This window comes from Perognathus longimembris, chromosome 7, assembly GCF_023159225.1.
Source record: "Perognathus longimembris pacificus isolate PPM17 chromosome 7, ASM2315922v1, whole genome shotgun sequence".
In the NCBI taxonomy this organism is placed as follows: Eukaryota; Metazoa; Chordata; class Mammalia; order Rodentia; family Heteromyidae; genus Perognathus; species Perognathus longimembris.
In genome coordinates, this window is record NC_063167.1 from 74,630,883 (window position 1) to 74,649,712 (window position 18,830).

Below are 18,830 nucleotides of genomic sequence, written 5' to 3' on the forward strand. Positions count from 1 at the left end.
CTTATACTACTCGAAAATATAGCCACACTATATCTGAACTGCTATCTTCTTGGAAGAATGTAAGTTCTGTGAGGAAAGGGACTACAACCCAGTCACCCTATTTCTAGAACCAGGATAGCACTTGGCCTGAGTATTATATAGTATTTGTTCAATAAAGGACTCAAGAAACATTGGACAAAAAAAAACCTGTAAAATCAAAGTTAAAGTTCCTTAAGTTGATAAAGAAAAATCATTTTCTTCCTGGAAATTTGATTGCTTTCTTCTAATACAGTAAGCTTCACATGGTTCTGGTTGCATAATGCCATCAAAATATTCATCCCCAGATGGTAACTACTGGCAAAAACTCCTTTAACATAGGAGTAAGTGTAGTTTATTCATTCTCCAAGTATTTATTGAGCACTTAACTAAGTACCAGTACTGCTTTCTAGTAGAGATATAGTAAACAAGACAGACTGAATTTCTGTTCCTCAAACAATAAAACCTTCACATTTTTCTTTTGCAGTATCTCAAATTTGTCTATTCAGTAGAATGCTACTTCAAGATATCAGGATTTGGGTCAGGTGCAGTGGTTCACATCTGTAATGCCATCTACCCAGGAAGCAGAAATCAGCAGAATTATAGTTTAAGACCAGCTTGGCCTCATTCAATAAACAATCCAGGCATCGTGACTTACACTTGTATGGGAAACATAGAAGAATCAGTCTGAGACAGTTATTGGAAAAAAGCGCTGAGACCCTATGTGAAAAATAACAAAGCAAAAGGGACTGGAGGCATGGGTTCAAGTGGCAGATGGCTTGTGTGGCAACCATAAAGCTCTGGATTCAAACAAAAACAAGACAACAGGAGTTTATAATTCACTGTTTAGAGATTAAGACATTTAAAATGTTTCTATTTTTAATAGTACAGATTTCATGCTTTGTAAAATATCAAATCCAGTTCAAGAATCAATGGTTTTAAATAATTTCTTCCTAATTTCTTAACTTAAAACAAGCACCTACACATATGATCTTATTCTTTCCACTAAATGTTTAATAAACAATTATTACAATAATTGTACCTTTCTTTGGTATTATTTATATCAACAATCATTATTCCATCCCTCACACATTTTAGCATTCTGAGATTGGCGAATTTCCAAAGTAATAAAAATAGACTTCCAATAAGATCATATTCAATGATATCACCCCAAAATGGTGCTAATGTAGCACCCAGCAGGAGTTTCTACATCACAAACACAGAAGTTAAAAATGGGCAGCACATAAACATGTGTTAGGATGTAGTGTGCAAATGTCAACGAAAAATGAGTTCTGATACTATTCTAGTACCATTCCTGGTATTTCTCAGTAAGGTAGAAGTAAAACACCTCAATTATAACATTCTCATAAATCTGAAATGAATGACATAAAAAAACTACCCGAAATGACACTTTCTGTTCCTATTTATTATAATCAGAAGTAGATAAATATATGCTCAGTCAATTTGAAAGGCTGTATTAGCTTTTCTCAACAGGAAGCAACGTTGCTAACGAAGTGGTAAATTCAGTGTTAATGAGTGGCTTCACTGTTACCACCTCAGAGGTAAAACCTTCCATGTTCTATGTTCCATCCATCTGTTCTGGTGTTAGAGGTTCAGAGATGGAACAGACGCTTTCCATTTAAAGCAACTTCATTGGTACTCCCTGAACAGCAGGGTGACAAACTATGAGAATACCATGTCGGCTTGGAGACTGCATCCTCATTACCAGAATGGCTTTAAGAGCTTTTTGTAAATGCACATTTTGAAGACACCAAACTACTTTCATTCAAAACATTAAAAAATATATATGCATCAGAGGTATTTTATCTATAAAGCAAATATCTAGCAAAATACAAAATTACATATTATTAAAAACCATTGTCATGAATAGACTCAACAAATTTTTCCTTCACAACCACATAGTAAAATACGGCTTAATCTTTACTTACCTTAAGATTTACTTTTTTATGGTGGCAAGGGTTTCCTATTTCCTAGCACATTAATGTTGAGCCTATTTCATGAGTTAGAAAATATATGAAATGAACTCAGTTAATCTAGTATTACAGGAACAATGAAAAATATTCCCAGTTTCCAGAATACACTCTTAACTATAAAATGTTCCAAATATTTTTGTTCTTAATAGCAATAGTCAAGATCATTGTCTGCTGCAGAGATACAATGAAAAACAATGGATCATCAAGCTCTGTAGCACTAACAGGCTAAGAATTTTGACATTTACTTCCCTGAATCATAGAGCATTATGTAGCTTCTAGGTAGAAAGCATTTGACCTATAAGCTAATTTTATACTGTCACAGTTTTTCAACTAGCTCTGCATGGACACGTGTGTGTGATATGCATATATATATGTAAGTATATAGCACAGCCATCAATATGTTTATATTACCATAACAAAAGTGATATATTTGAAAATAAGTTTTGTTCTCTAAGTTTAAAAAAGAGAAGCTAATAAATTTAAAATAAATCATAATGTTACATTGTCTGGATTCCCTAAATTTAAATATTCAATGAATTTTGCTGTTACAATTAAGTCTTTTAAAACAATATTTAGATACCATGACTAAATCTTCCCTTATATACTCATATTATTTATAGAATTTTCCTTTAACTGAATTTGAAAATGTTCTTTTAAAAATTCATACTTTAAAAAAAAGCTGCAAATGGGAATTTAAAATCTACATAAAACATATTTCAGTTTCCAGACAATAATAATGAGTTCTACAGCTATAACTGCCTCTAGTTATATACTGTGAGCATTAAAAAAAAAGTACAAAGGTCAGATCTGTCTTCAAGATGACAGATCATCACTTATATGCCTCAAGCTAGACTTATTGTCTCAGAAATCTCAAACATCAGTATTTTTGCAAACTATCAGCACTTGCTATAACACCCTCACTACACTACATCTTGAGGTTACTACAGAAGAAATGAGGTGATAATTGCATATTAACATAATTATTCTGTAATTCCTCTGAGCAAGCTTCCTAGGTCACTCAGTAATTCAGATTAGATACAACCTTCCTGTCATCAAATCTATGCTGTCCACTTTCTGTTCATGAATAATTCTTTTTTTATAGAAAATTAGCTTAATTCCATTCTTTTATGTACATTATAAATTGTATTTATTGCAAGTAGGTTAACATTTTGTGGGTGCCTATTACATAATGCCAACCTTTGTCATATAGTAGAATTTCACACAAAAATATAATATAATTTGCTCTTGTTATACATTAGTTTATTAGCAAGTATACTACAAAGCTATAAATAAATCATACTGTTGCCCACTTGCTGAGTTACAGTTAGTATCTGTCAGGTTTTCACAAAACCTATGTTCATTTAAATTACCCTTAAGAATACATGACAACTTCAGTTAGAAATATATGATATTGGGTCAAGAAAAGTGAACCATTCACAACTGTCATCCTAATTGCAAAACAAGTCTTAATTAGCTACATTTAAATTAATACAGTATGTAAGCCTATATATACAATACAAATTTATACACCGATTTCTCATCCAGTGTACAACTCTTAAGAAGAGAGAGAATACTACATAATCATATCAACCTAGGTAGTATTCTATTGTGGACATTACATTGAAAATACTACACACACACACACACACCCCATTATAAGGGTGTTCAGCCTGAGGCTGACTGAAAACCATGCAATACAGTAAACAAAATGAAGAAACAACTTGGTATGTTTAACTAACAACCCATACAATTAACAATCTTCAAATATATGAAAGTCACATAGAAAGCAGAAAAAAATCAATGTGTCCAAGCCATATGTATGTGAACTTAGGCTCATAATTTTAAAAATTAGAAAAAGGAACCCTTCAACACTGCAAAGGGTTGCTTTACAGAAGAGCAAGTAAGAATGGTTCCGCAGGTATACTACTTGTCAGGTACATGACAGAAGGAATATGGAATTGAAGATTAGATAAGTTGATTTCTAACATCCTTCTAGTGTGTCTCATACATCTTCATATTACATCTTAACATTTAGCACAATTTGAAATGAGTTAAAAATTAAGAGTGAGAATGGCACTACACAACCTTAAAAAACTGTTTAAATTCAACTCTTTAGTTGTAATATACTGACAAGCTCACTAGCAATAAAAATATGGTAATAAATGACAATATACTAAGGTCACAGAATTATGAATATCAAGAAAATGCTCAAGAACTCTGCTGTTATGTGGGAAAGTGACATAAGATAACTGCAAGGATAATGGGGCAGGCTGTACTACAAAGGCATAATTTTAACAATTTAGCAAAATTATGTAATAACGAGAATCAACAGTAGTAATAAGACAATTAAATGTTCATTAAAGGTTAATATAATGAAGAGTTCTGTAAGTGGAAGAGGCAAGCCAATAAATAGTTGTATCCAAAGGAGAATGCTAAATTATATTAAACATGAAATGGCCTTTACTGTTTTACACTTTCATAAAATCAGAGAATAGATGCTGATTTTGGCTTTGACAAGGTGAATGACCAGTGGCTTCAACAAGAATCCATGCTAAAATTGAGTGATGATGTTTTATGTTTCTCAAACTTACCAAATGTTTGACCCCCACTTGTGAAATTAATAGTATAAACGTAGGTAGCCAAATCTTTTTTAAAAAATTTTAAGGTACAAATCCCAGTTAGACTAATTTCACAATCCAAACACCAAGTGTCAACTTTGCCCTCCATCAACCAAGAGTATTTTTTTTTTTGCCAGTCCTAGGGCTTGAACTCAGGGCCTGAGTACTTTCCCTGGCTTCTTTTTGCTCAAGGCTAGCACTCTGGCACTTGAGCCACAGCACCCCTTCTGGCCATTTTGTATATATGTGGTGCTGGGGAATCGAACCTAGGGCTTCATGTATACGAGGCAAGCACTCTTGCCACTAGGCCATATCCCCAGCCCCAACCAAGAGTATTAACTGCTATAAACTGTCATTTTACTTATAGTTTTTTGGTATTCTTCAGTCTAAGATGAGTTAGTTGTTTATGTTTAGTTTTTTGATGTTGATATAAAGAAATATATCACATTTATAAATGTCTAGTAAGTAGAAAAGAAGCAATAATGTTAAAACATCTAGGAAAACAAAGCTTATGCTTGTAGATATAAAAATAGACAATACTCGAAGTGATGAGGCCAAGATTATATAACTATATGTACATATAAAAAGAACAGCTTCAAAAGAGAAACAGTTCTGAAGAGGAGAATGAATTTCACTATTAAAAACAACTGTGCCAACAAGTGTAGTAATCATCAGTGAGCGGTAAGCAGGTATATCATGACAAAGAGCTTTGAGTACAGAATAGGTGTACATGTTTATTTACCAAGTGTTTAGGAAAAATAAGGAAGTGGTTCCAATAAATTAAAAACTAGGAATGTTCAAAGTTACTGCTAATGAAACCTCCACCTTCAATATGTAGGTCACATGGGATTAAGTCACACTAGAGGATGCACATCAAAGTATCTGGCTTTAAATGTAAACTCTGTGTTTTGACATAATTTTTTATAACAGTTGAAAAAATAATTTGTATTCTAACAGACTGTCAGTGTGAATGAAACTATTTTATTTTTTGGAAAGAGGAGAGTGTGTGGAGGTTAATATCCTAAGCACAACAAATTTATGCTAGTTACCATCTAGCAATCCAACAATGTGCAAAATTCAAGATTTCATAGGTTTAACTGTAATTATATTTTTAAGCTTTTGTAGACTTTAATATAGTAAATATCTCATTACAAAAGTCAAATTCATTTGCTTATTAATCACACTGATATTTATAAAACATGACATACAAAAATTCAATTATCTTCTAAGAAAACGATTCCAAGATAATCACTACCCTACAATTATATTAAAATCCTTACTGATTGTTTTTCTGTGGGAAAAGACCCAACAGAATTACTACTTTACCTATTTACATTAAAGCTGCTAATAATTTCTTATTTATTACATGTTCAGTTCTAGTTTTACATGTTTACTGATTTGAATATTTATAAAAATGTACTCAAATATTGCATAAAACCATATAACATTTAAACTATACAAAGTACTTAGTAATAACCAAATGTTATAACTCCATTCAAACAATTATAATTTAAAAGAATTTCCTTCTGTCTACCCATATAAATAAAGGCAAGGTCAATGTGGGAATTTTGACTCATTAATTTTGACTCACTGCTACGTCTATACATTATAGACTTATTAATTATTATTCTTTCCAATTATTTCCAATTGACCTGATCAGTGAAACCTAAATGTAATCAATAGAACATTACTACTTTTGGAAAAGTTAACTAAACCATACACAAAACTAGTATCACTTCAGGAAAATTTTTAATTATTCTTAAAGTTAGCCAAGAAGTATTGCTATTAAAATTGTTCTACAACATCTACCTTAGCTTTATTTTTTCTTCTTCTTTATTGTCAAAGTGAAGTACACAGGGGTTAGTTTCATATGTAAGGCAAGTACATTTCTTAGAAGCTTTAGTTATCAGTAAAAGAGGAGAGAATTATTCCTCTTAGAAAATTACGAGGATAAAGCACAACAGTTGCACATGAAAACATGTAGAACAGACTTCACATTCATTGTTAAAGTTCCATGACTTATATGCCATTGCCTTGTTTCATTTCCAAAATGAATGGAAGTTGGCTTCTATTTTTATGTCTAAATCTACTGAGTAGGTTACAACCATGTTCTCTTAGAAATATGCTGAATAACAAGGTCAGCCTTTTAAAAAGAAATGTATTTTGGAAGAAGACACCAGGAAACTTGACCATTCCCGGGGTATAATAAGCACAATAAATGGGCAAAAGCTGAAGAATAAGTGAACTAAAGTAGTAAACTTCTTGTGAGGTTAGAGCAGGGTTTCCAAGAAATACTGTTCAGTAAGTAACCATGTAAAGGGATCTTTGTGCTTTAAGGAAAAGGGACATGAAACGGTCACTGTGGAGTTAACAGTTTCTGATTCTTGAGGGTCTACCAAACATAAAAAATTTAACTTCGTTTTTTAATAAATCCCAGTAACATTAAAGAAAATGGACTAGGAAAGAGACAGCCATGGCAAATCAAAATCACAAATTGAGACAGACACAAGCAAGGGCTCCTGGAAAAAAGAAATTAATGTCAAGTAAAATAAGTCAAAAAAAGATAGAAAATAAAAAACAGGTTGTATATAAAGTATGAACCAGAACAACAAGACTAAGTGTTAAGCCAATGAAGAAATAGCATCAAAGTTTGGAGTTAAAAATTATTTTGATTCCAGAATCCTACAGAGAAAAATTAAGTTGAAATGTGAAGACACCTAGAATCTTTACCATTAAAACTCAGAGGACTTAGCGGTGCTACTATCTCAGAAAAAAAATTCACATCAGTGGCATGTGTATAAGGATGTACAGATGGTTGAAATTAGCATACAAGAGCATTTTAAGTGAGTTTACACATCAATTAAGTTACTATTTTATTAATTCTTAATAGTGACAAATAAATTACATGAACGTTCAAGTTAAAAAAATTAATCACTAGGAAAATAAAAAGTTAAAATACATATGTAATATCCTCAGATTAAACTAGCATAAAAATAATGTTTTTGGCAAGAAGCTGACAAAACATTTTGAAATAAAAAATTGCCAAGAGGAATGAAATCCTTAATAGGTTCATTGAAGAGTATACATACAGCAGCTAGAGTGAACTTAAGTATTCTTCAGAAAATGCATCTTTTTATAAAAGGGGTCAAGGAGGAGTTAAAAGTAAAATAATAATAATAAGTTTAAGGGACCCATAGGATAGGTCCACATTATTACACAGGGGAGAAATTACAGAAGTTAAGAACAGCAGAATGAGAGGAATACAACAGAAAAGAGTATGAAGAATCAAGAATCACATAAATCTTCAGATTAGTGGTCAGCAAGATGAAGACATGACAATTCAAAACTATAAAAATAAAGTTTTGTTATTTTGCAAAAATAAAAACAAAATACAAATTAAAAAAGAGTAAGAACCCACAATACACCTTCCAAGTTATTTATAGGAGAAAACACTTTTTTTTGTTGGGGGGGGGGGGGACTGCTAATACTAGAGCTCAGGGACAGACAGGCTATACAGTTCCTTAGCTTTTTCATTCAAAGCTGGCACTCTTACATAGTTCTGCTTCTGGCTTTTTTGCTGGTTAATTGGAGATAAGAGTCTCAAGGGTCTTCTTGCATGGGCTAGCTTTGAACCAGATCAGACTCCTGAGTTGTTAGCATTACAGGTGTAAGCCAGCAGCCACTGGCTGGAAACATTTTTAAAATTAAAGTTGTCTGAAAATAATTCTCTAAGTAGACCATCTTTGTTGCAATCTCACCCATCTTCTCCCCTAGCTTCCATTTCAGTTACCAGTGTTAGTAGTCATATTTGTCCTCCTATCCTTTTTTCATTATCCATAAAACATACATTTGGAATTATACTTAGCACATGCTACAATATTCTTACAGAACGTCATAGTGTATACTTCCAGTTTAACATGTACCTTCAAATAATTTTTCCAGTTTTGCAGGAATTTTCATCTTTAATTCCAATGTATAAATATGTGTTTATTTTCCTTGCCATTTTTAGTATGATGGTGAAAACATTAAAATTTTTCAACCCAGAATTCTCTAACCAGCCAAACTGCTACTTGAGCATAACAACAAAATATAGGCATTTCTGAACATGATTCCAATCATTTATTATTAACATATGAAAGTATAACTCAAGTAATTCTACAAAGTAAATAACTTGCTAGGTATTCAAGAACAGAGAGAACCAGATGAAAGAAAAATGAAGATATAAGAGAGCAAGAAACACTAGCAAGGAGTTAAACGTTTAATACATACAATTAAACCTAGTTAACTGTTAAAAAATGATTCACATGAAATGAGAAGTAGGGTAAAACACCAAAAATATTTCAAAATAAGAGGTCAAACTAATGGTCACTGAATTAAACCAACAATAAAATGAAAACAAAAAAAACTCTAGAAAAAAATGTGATAAGATGTTAAGGGTAATGAACTGAAACAATGAAATACAAATTTCTAAACCATAGAAGTAAACAATGGCATATCTTTGATTAATCCAATAAAAATATAAAGTAAAATGAAAGGACATAAAGAAAAACTTGAGTATAAAGTTCAAACAAAAAATACATCTGTATTTATGTAATACAGAAGTGAAAAGCCCATGTGTTGAGCAAAATGCATTCAGATTTGTTTTGAAGTCATCCTTGTGTTGTTCTGAAAGCATCAGGGGCTGAAGATAAGGCAATGAAAAGATAAACTGGACAAACGTTTATGTCAAACAAATGTCAAAAAGATATCTCCACTATCATAAAATCAAACAGAATTTAAGACATAAAATCACTGAATCTGAAAATAAGCATTATACATTAATAAAGGTATATAATTAACCATGAAGATGTAATATCCATGAACCTCTCCATACAATCAAATAGTTACAAACATAAACCAAAATCTTTTATTTTAAGTACAAGAATGAATTGACAAATTAGGAGCTATTGAGTTGTTTACCCTCAAGGTAAAGATTTAAAAGTAAGTATTACAGAGGATTTTTAATAACATATAATCAATAAGATTTACTGAATAAAATGATTTGTAAGTTGGAGTGCGTATAATAAAATATAGAAAGACTTCTCAAGGGGTATTGAGTTATAAATGACAATTTCCAGTTCCTAAACTTCTGTATATGATCTTTCTTATAAAATATCTGTGAATGTTGTATTTGCAATATTACACTCTACTTCTTTTTTAAAATTAATTAATTTTATTTTCCTGTATCAGAGTTTAAAGAACCCAGGATGTAATGCTCATTTTGCTTTCTCTCATTTGATGTTCTATCCATTTGAACCACATCTCTAGTCTAGCAGTCTAGCTTTTTGCTGATTAATCAGAGATGAGAATTTTTTGGACTTTTTTGTGCTGTGGCTACCACTGTACCATGATTTTCCAAATCTCAGTCTCTTTCGTTAGGATTACAGTCTCTAATGTTAGGATTACAGTCATGAGCCACCAGTACCTGGTTTGTATGACCCCTTTCAAGAATATCCTTTTATCACTTGACCAAAAAAGTTTCCCCAAACCAAATTTATCATCTTCCTCATATTAATTTCTTGATTAAGCTTTGAAGACTGGCTTTGTTAAATGTTATTTGGCAGAAGTTTTCTATAAACCTAATTAATTAAACTTACAGTATGAAGATTCTGAAAGTATTAGACTAAAAGTTTGTCACATGATATGTAAAAGCATGTTCTGGCAAAATGGTAAGTTTTTAGGATAGCACTTTCAATCTCATCATTGGCTAAGTACTTTCATACATTATAGGATGTCGAGTACTGTATCCCTATGTAAACTAAAAATATTCTGTTTAAGGGATGGGAGATATGGAATGAGGGATAGGGGAACTGCCTTTAGGAGCCACCAACTGTTCTGGAACATGAAACTTCATGTTGATAACAACTGGGCTATCCTAAAATCAAGACCTCTTTTAACCAAAGATAACATCAGGAGGATGAAATTCAAGCCAAAGTGAATTGTTTTTCTAACAAATATAACTATATCTGTAATATATTAAAACTCCTAAAACAAAAGGAAAATAGTAGCTATCCCAATTTGTACAGAGGGAAAAACAGCAATTATTTTTTAAGTGGTAAAAGAGAAAAACTTCACAAAAGAGGATACTTAAACACAAATATATTTATGACATGTACTCAACTGCATTTGAAATCAGGTAAGTGCAGTCTCTGAAAGCACCAATGGCACCAAGCACCAAGCACCGGTGAGGACACAGAACAAGACAGACACATACACATATACAGATATATACAGTATATATACACACATATACAGTTGAAGAAGCCCTACTCTCCTATCATTCTAAAAACAATTCTTGTGTTTCTTTCTAAGTTTAAACATACAGACTATCAAGTCTTGAGTCTGCTCTCGGCTGACGCACACCCCGCAGAGATATTGCACATATGCACAAGAAGCACACAAATGGATACTCATATAACAACATTATACATTCCAAAAGTCCTAGGTTAAAAAGCAATGTTACACAATCATACAGTGAACTACAGGCACATCTGAAAACATTTAAAAATCTCCCAAACACAATGATGAGCAAAAATAAGCACATTTGTTTTTTCCAGTCCTAGGGCTTGAACTCAGGCCCTGGAGCACTGTCCCTGGCTTCATTTTTTGCTCAAGACTAGCACTCTGCCAACTTGGGCCACAGCACTACTTCTGGCCTTTTCTATATATATGGTGCTGAAGAATCAAACCTAGAGCTTCATGTATATTCCCAGGCCCAAGACTACTGTATAATTATATTTAAATAAACTTTGAAAGGCAGGCCAGAAAAATGCTTTGAAATGACAGTAGAACCTAGAAAAGCTGTTGCTACTATTGATCCATAACAAACTGCTAGTACTGGTCCTTTTATATACATATACACACACACACACACACACACACACACACACACACACACACACACATGTAATTTGAATTTTTGGAAACGAGCTATGCTGTCAACTTTGGAAAAAGTATCCCAGTTTACCATGTTGAGTTGGCATTGTACAGAATAGCCATATTGGCCTAGAAATGTCAAACTTAATTTTTTTCCATTTGTACAGGGGTAAATGCACTGTATTATATATACATAAGGTCTTAACTTTGTGGGTTTGATTACAGAAACTAATAAAGTATTCTCTAAATAGTGGGAAAAAATGCTTTGAAGTCCAAGGCTACTGGTAATTCTAGTAAGAAGGATGAAATAGAGATTAGGGGCTGGGAATATGGCCTAGTGGCAAGGGTGCTTGCCTTGTATATATACATAAAGCCCTAGGTTCGATTCCTCAGCACCACATATATAGAAAACGACCAGAAGTGGCGCTGTGGCTCAAGTGGCAGAGTCCTAGCCTTGAGCAAAAAGAAGCCAGGCACAATGCTCAGGCCCTGAGTTCAAGGTCCAGGACTGTAAAAAAAAAAAAAAAAAAAAAAAGAATATATTTGAAAAACAAAAACAAAAAAAATAGTGATTAGGAAGGAAACCACAAGGGGTGCTTCTGGCTCAATAGCAGTATTCTACTTCTTGATCTGTAGTGGTCATGGAGTGTTTACGTGTGGTAATTCTTTAGGTTACATGTTTATACTTTATGCACTCTCCTGTATGTGCTTTACTTTTTTCCCTTTAGCCTTTTTTCTTTTTTCTCTCAATCTTGTTCTTTTACATTCTCTCTGTCTCTCTGTCTCAGTCTCTCTCTCTCTCTCTCACACACACACACACACAAACACACACACACACTTCCTCTCTCCTATCTTTCTGGTAGTACTAGGTAGTGAACTCTGGGCTTCAAGCTTGCTAGCATTTAAGTTAAGCTGGTCATATTTCAGTTTTTAAAGGCTTGATGGGCTATCTTTAATATGCTATATATGTAACCTAAAAAAGAAGACACTACACAAATACTTCACTACAATTTTAGCTATCAATTATTTGGGAGTAAAACTATGTCTGGGAACACAATAAATTTTTACTTCTTACATTTCAATTACACTTTGTCCAATTAAATAAAAGGACTTTAAAAACCTTAAAAGAATTATCTGAGGCTGGATGCCAGTGACTCACGCCTATAATCTAGCTACTTAGAAGGCTGGGATCTGAGGATCACCTCTCCAATAAACTACCAGAAAACCAGACTGGGTCTCAAAGTGGTAGAGACCAGCCTTGAGCAAAAAGCTCAGTGACAGCACTCAGATCCTGAGTTCAAGCCTTATGACTAAAGGAGGGGGAAGAAGAGGAGGAGAGAATTATCTGAGCTTTTCATAAGTTGCAGGAAGACATTTAAGTACAATAAAATGGGGTTTTCCTAATATTTTTATACATTCAATGTACATATGGAATGAGGAAAATTAAGGGGATGAGTAGCATTGCAATAGGCAGCAAGGGGGATAGTGGGAGGGGGAACACTGGCCAAGATGCATTCTGTACATAAACTGATATGTGAAATTAAAACCCCTTTTACAACTATTTAGATGGTTTTTAAAAAGAAAATTCAATTTTTTCACTTTATAAAAGAAATGCACATCTTGTAATATGCTATAAAGTTAAAGATATGTTTATAATATTGAAGTATTTTTTACACGTAGACTAAGAGAATTAAAACAATGAGCGATAAAGGATGCCTGAAGGTTTCTACCAAAAGTTTACATACTAAACTATGCCTTGCTTTGATTTTTATATTCAGAAACATTTTGATAAAATTCTACTTTAATAATTATTACATTTATAAAGTAAGAACCAAACACTTATATCAAGTTGATTGTATCAAACAGTTCCCCTTTGAATTTAGTCATTTATGTTTAACAGTGTATAGTTAATGTTTAGTTCATTTTTAAGCTATGTACTGCCACCAAGTGGTAGCATTTTCTCCCCCAAATACCCTGAAGTAATTGAAACAGTAATACTTCAATACTATATAAAATAGAGAAATTAATCTTAAAAAACATAGAAACAAGAGGCTAATTTTTGTTGGGGAGAACTTATATGGCACCTTATGACAGTAAAGAGATGAAGAGGTGAAACTTTCATGGAAGACAAGGAACTATAAGCATGACGCTACACTAGTTTTTGTTGCTTATCAAGTGTTAATTCTAGGGGCTGGGGATATAGCCTAGTGGCAAGAGTGCCTGCCTTGGATACACGAGGCCCTAGGTTCGATTCCCCAGCACCACATATACAGCAAACGGCCAGAAGCGGCGCTGTGGCTCAAGAGGCAGAGTGCTAGCCTTGAGCGGGAAGAAGCCAGGGACAGTGCTCAGGCCCTGAGTCCAAAGCCCAGGACTGGCAAAAAAAAAAAAAAAAAGTGTTAATTCTACATTTCTAAAAAAAACAATGAATTTAGAAATTAGTGAAATACACACAGGCAACTAAATGAACATATAGTTTCCTAATAACTTGTTGCTACCTTTGAAGTATGTATGGGGAAGGTATAAAGAGACTGGAAACAGAAAAAGGAAATTTTTCCTCTTCAGTTAATACCTGTATAAGTTTGCTAAGATTAGTCATAAACAAGTACGACAAGATTGGGTTTCCTTAACAAGTTACTGTCCCACAGACCTGGAAGGTAGAAATCCAAGACTGAGATATCAGAATGTTGGTTCCTTCTGATAATTGTGAGCAAAAGATCCTTGGCTTGTAAATTGTCTTCCCATGTACACGTCTCCCTCCATGAGCATCCTGGTGTTCAAATTTCCTCATTATATAAAAATATGAGACACCATGTGCCAGTGGCTCATGCATGTAATCCTTGCAACTGGGAGGGCTAAAATCTGAGGATCACAGTTTGAAGCCAACCCAGACAGAAAGTTCCTAAGTTACTTATCTCCAACTAATCAGAAAAAAAAAAAAAAAAACTCAGAGATAGAACTGTGGCTTATGTGGTAGAAAACTAGTCTTGGGCAAGAAAAGCTGAGAGATAGCACCCAGGCCCTGAGTTCAAGCATCAGGAATGGCAGAAAGCAACAACAAAAAGAGTATCTCTGAATTACTGCTTACCCTATAACTTGAACTTCCAAGTTAAATTCTCACTTTGGGAAACAGGGAAGTAAGGTTTTAACAAATGGAGTGGAAGGGGCATAATTCAATCCAAAACACTGAATATTTGTATTTAAATATATCAGTATTTTTTTTTACTCTAAGAAGAGGATAAAAATGTTTTAATCACAAACTATTTTTTCATGAAATACTACCAAAATAACAAATTTTAGTAGCATTTATGTGTAAAGAAAAGTATCAAAGGAATTCAGTGTTTACATCCAACCCAATTATAATGGACTTAGACTTTATGTCATGTTGTTCTTTCTCATTGTACTCACACTGACCTCCTTGCTATTCTTTGACCAAGCTCATTGTACTTTGTCCTCATATTCTCTGCCTATGGTTCCACTAAGAAATATACATAGAGATTAGTTCTTTCACCGTGTGCCCAACTATCTCCTTCTTAGGTCTTCCTAAACCTTCCTAAATAACCCTTGCTGTTCCTCTTACTGCTAACATTTTCTTCATAGTATACAGAGAATATACCTAACTAAATAACCATTTGACTTTTTTTCCTACCTCAAAGTAAAAGTTTCTTGAGGATAGAGACCTGTTTGGTCACAGATATCACCCTGGTATCTAAAATAGTATCTAATGTGTTCAACACAATTAGTGACTACTTTAATGTGTATTTTTTACTTGTTTTTTTGCCAGTCCTGGGGCTTGGACTCAGGGCCTGAGCACTGTCCCTGGCTTCTTTTTGCTCAAGGCTAGCACTCTACCACTTAAGCCACAGTACCACTTCCATCTTTTTCTGTATATGTGGTGCTGAGGAATCAAACCCAGGGCTTCATGTACACGAGGCAAGCACTCTACCACTAGGCCATATTCCCAGCCCCCTTTTGTGTATTGTAATAGCAGAAAGAAATCCAAATAGCATCTTGGGATTTCTACATGGGTACTGGTGCCTTACTAAACATTCTCTATATAGTAGGAAGAATGAAACTTTTAAGTCCATCACTCCTCTGACACGTTTTTCCTTTCTCAAGAGTAATTCTAAATAGTTCCAAAACCTGATGAATGGTAAAAATTACTTAGCTGTGCTGGACTCTATCTTGCCAGGTTGGTCTCACATTTTCCTGACAACTCCTAAGTGATCCAGGCTCTCAAATTCACCAAATATATTTCTCATCATAAACTTTGCTCTGGAATTCTCTGCCCTCTTCTCAGCTGTCCATCATCCAAATCTGGTTAGCCTTATTTCATAATCTCTCATTAGCTGAGTTTTCAATGTTACTACCCAAAGACTCTCTCTACACACTGACAAGCACTTATTATTTTCTATTACTTTATTTTTGAACTAGCATACATTTGTAATATGAAGAGGCTTCATTGTGATATTTCAACACATATTCTGCTTACTCAATTCTTCCCCTCTTCTTGTATTTTTGTTCTCAATTTTATTTTACTTTTTAGCAGTACTGGCTGGGGCTTGAACTTAGGGCCTGCCTCTTGCTCTTGCTCTCATTCAGCTTGCTTGCTCAGATGGTACTTTAGTATTTGAACCATGCTTCCTGCTATTTTGTTGATTATTTTGGAGACCATCTTGTAGACTTTTCTGCTTGGGCTGCCCTTGAACAATGATTCTCTGGATCTCAGCCTCCTGAGATTACAGGAGTAAACCACAGGTTCCCAACTTCACTTATGAACATGTAATGACCTTTGATCTCTTCATTCATCAGTATCCCTTCCTTTCCCTGACTCCCACTGACATTTCCCTAAGCTGCTTTGTAATATATTTATGCAGAACTACTGTCACTGATTACTGATTAATGTATCTCTCCCAAATGAACTAAGTCTCATGAAAAAGCCTTTCTAGGTTCCAAAAGAAAAATAACCATATCTTCTTTTGCATGCATGTTTTAAAGCAGCTAGATGGTAATAGAAAACCTAAATAGATACACAAAAAAGTAATCTAACTCCAATAAACATAGGCCTGCAATCAGTCAAATTATAGGAACAAAGCAAACTTTCCTTTTAACTTCAATTGATTTCATCAGACACACTGCATCTTTGTACATAGTCTCTCTCTCTCTCTTTCTCTCTCGCTACCAGTGTGTGCAGTTATAAGTTTATATGAAAATTCATCTTTGAAATCAACCTGGAAAACGTATAGAAAAGTATGTGATTCAATACTGTATAACTTCTCTCAAATATATGTGTGTGTGCATACCTTATATCAAGTATATAACTCTCCCTCATATCCATGACATTATTTTTCTAAATACTTTATACTTCACAGATATACAAATAAATACTTATAGGCTACAGCAAACCAAAAGTCACAAATCTAAAGAATATTGTTATTATATTCTAGGGGTATGGTTAGTGTAAAAACCATTATACCAATAAGTATTAGTGTATAACACAGATCACACCTTTACCCAGGTGCCTCATCAGCAGTATCAATAAATGATTTACAATTTTCACATGTAAAGAAACTTATATGCACTGTAAAAATTTTAAGGCTATATATGTGATATAATTTACAACAGCATAAAATAAAAATCATAGTATATAATTACATTAAGAAAAAAATGACCCCTCCAAATTAAAAACATATCATCCAATTTCTTTTTGAACTTTATGTAAGCACTCTCTTTAATATATTCCAGTTTTGGAGGTGGTTCTCTCATTTTAATGTATTTTGAAAAGTGAGACTTTAGACAATGGCTCTAGTACTAACCATTACTGTTTCTTCTGAGAAAATAAGAATAACAAACATCTACAACACTTAACTCTTCTATCATTAGCTTTCCAGTGAGTACACAATGATAGAACCATGATTCTCACACAGTACAACCCTTTTCTGTTTCTTTGTCACAGTGGACAGGAGTGAAAGACAAGTATATACATGGTTGGGATGCTTGAGGCCCTGAGTACAATTCTCAGCCTCCAAAAATTATAGCATAAACAATATACAATAAGGCAATAACTTCCCCCCCAGACAGACAACTCTTTTCCTATATGTGTTTCTCTCAAATGTACTAACAAGTAGACACATACTAACCATAACCAAAAGTCACAAATCAATTACATCCTATTGATATGCTCTGAAAGTGCTGTTAAATAATATTCATTAAATACAAGAGAATATTTTGAACTCATCATTAAAAATCGTGTATCTCCCCTAAACTTTCAATTGAAGTCCTGACCTCAATACCTCCACAGATGACTGTATTTGAGCAAGACCTTTAAAGAATAAAGTTAAAATAAAATTATTAGGATGGGCTCTATTTCATCCTCAAGATAACCTTATCAGAAGTCTAAGACATACAAAAGGATATCAAAGATAGGCAAGGACAGAGAAAAAGTTAAAAGGATAAAGCAAGAGGGCAGCCATCTATAAGTCAACCCTATATAGCAATGAGATGAATCACTACTGGATAAGAGCTCACTGTCAATTTCCCCAATGACCAAAGAAGCTTAACTTCCAAATATGTTATAAAGAAGATATACAGATCTCCTTTCAATCCATATAATAGAAATTTTTATTTGGAGCCCTTAATTTCTATGTCTGAGAAAACTCTAATTATTGTTTAAAATCCCAGATGTGCTTCAGAAAAACTTGGGAAATTCTTTTAACAGACATACCACATAACTCCTTTCCTGGAATTTGACTCGTTCAACTTTACTAAGATTTGTTTGAGTACTCCATATACCCCCGGATCCCCCCAATCCTGGGGCTTAAACTCTGAGCCTGGGCACTGTCCCTGAGCTCTTTTGCTCAAAGCTAGCACTCTACAACTTGAGCCACAGCACATCTTCTGGCTGTTTCTGTGATTAATTGGATATGAGTCTCAGGGACTTTTCTGCCTGGGCTGGCTCTAAACCATGATCCTTAGCCTGTGTGAGCCACCAGCACCCGGCTTCCTTATACTTCCTAGTATGTAGGATCTAGGTCAGAATTCTCAAATATGTCTGCACTCGATGGTATTTTTTTTCAATTTTAAAAATACTGCTTTGTCAGTCACTCTAAAATATTCTAAGTAATTCTGGCAATGTATATAAATCACAACACTATAATGAACAGCCATAATAAACAACAGTCTAAACCCCATGCATCATATTATATGTGATTGTGAAGCATGTATAGCCCAAAACAAAGATATACAAATGATTTTTAATAGAAGGATATCACTTATATTCCATTGAACA

General features: G+C 33.7%; 1 protein-coding gene across 7 annotated transcripts in view; it reads right to left on the reverse strand.

Annotated features, from left to right (window-relative positions):
• The window catches only part of Znf644 (zinc finger protein 644), an 84,414-nt gene that overhangs the window by 24,679 nt on the left and 40,905 nt on the right, over positions 1-18,830 (reverse strand). The gene's annotated exons all lie outside the window — the stretch shown is intronic.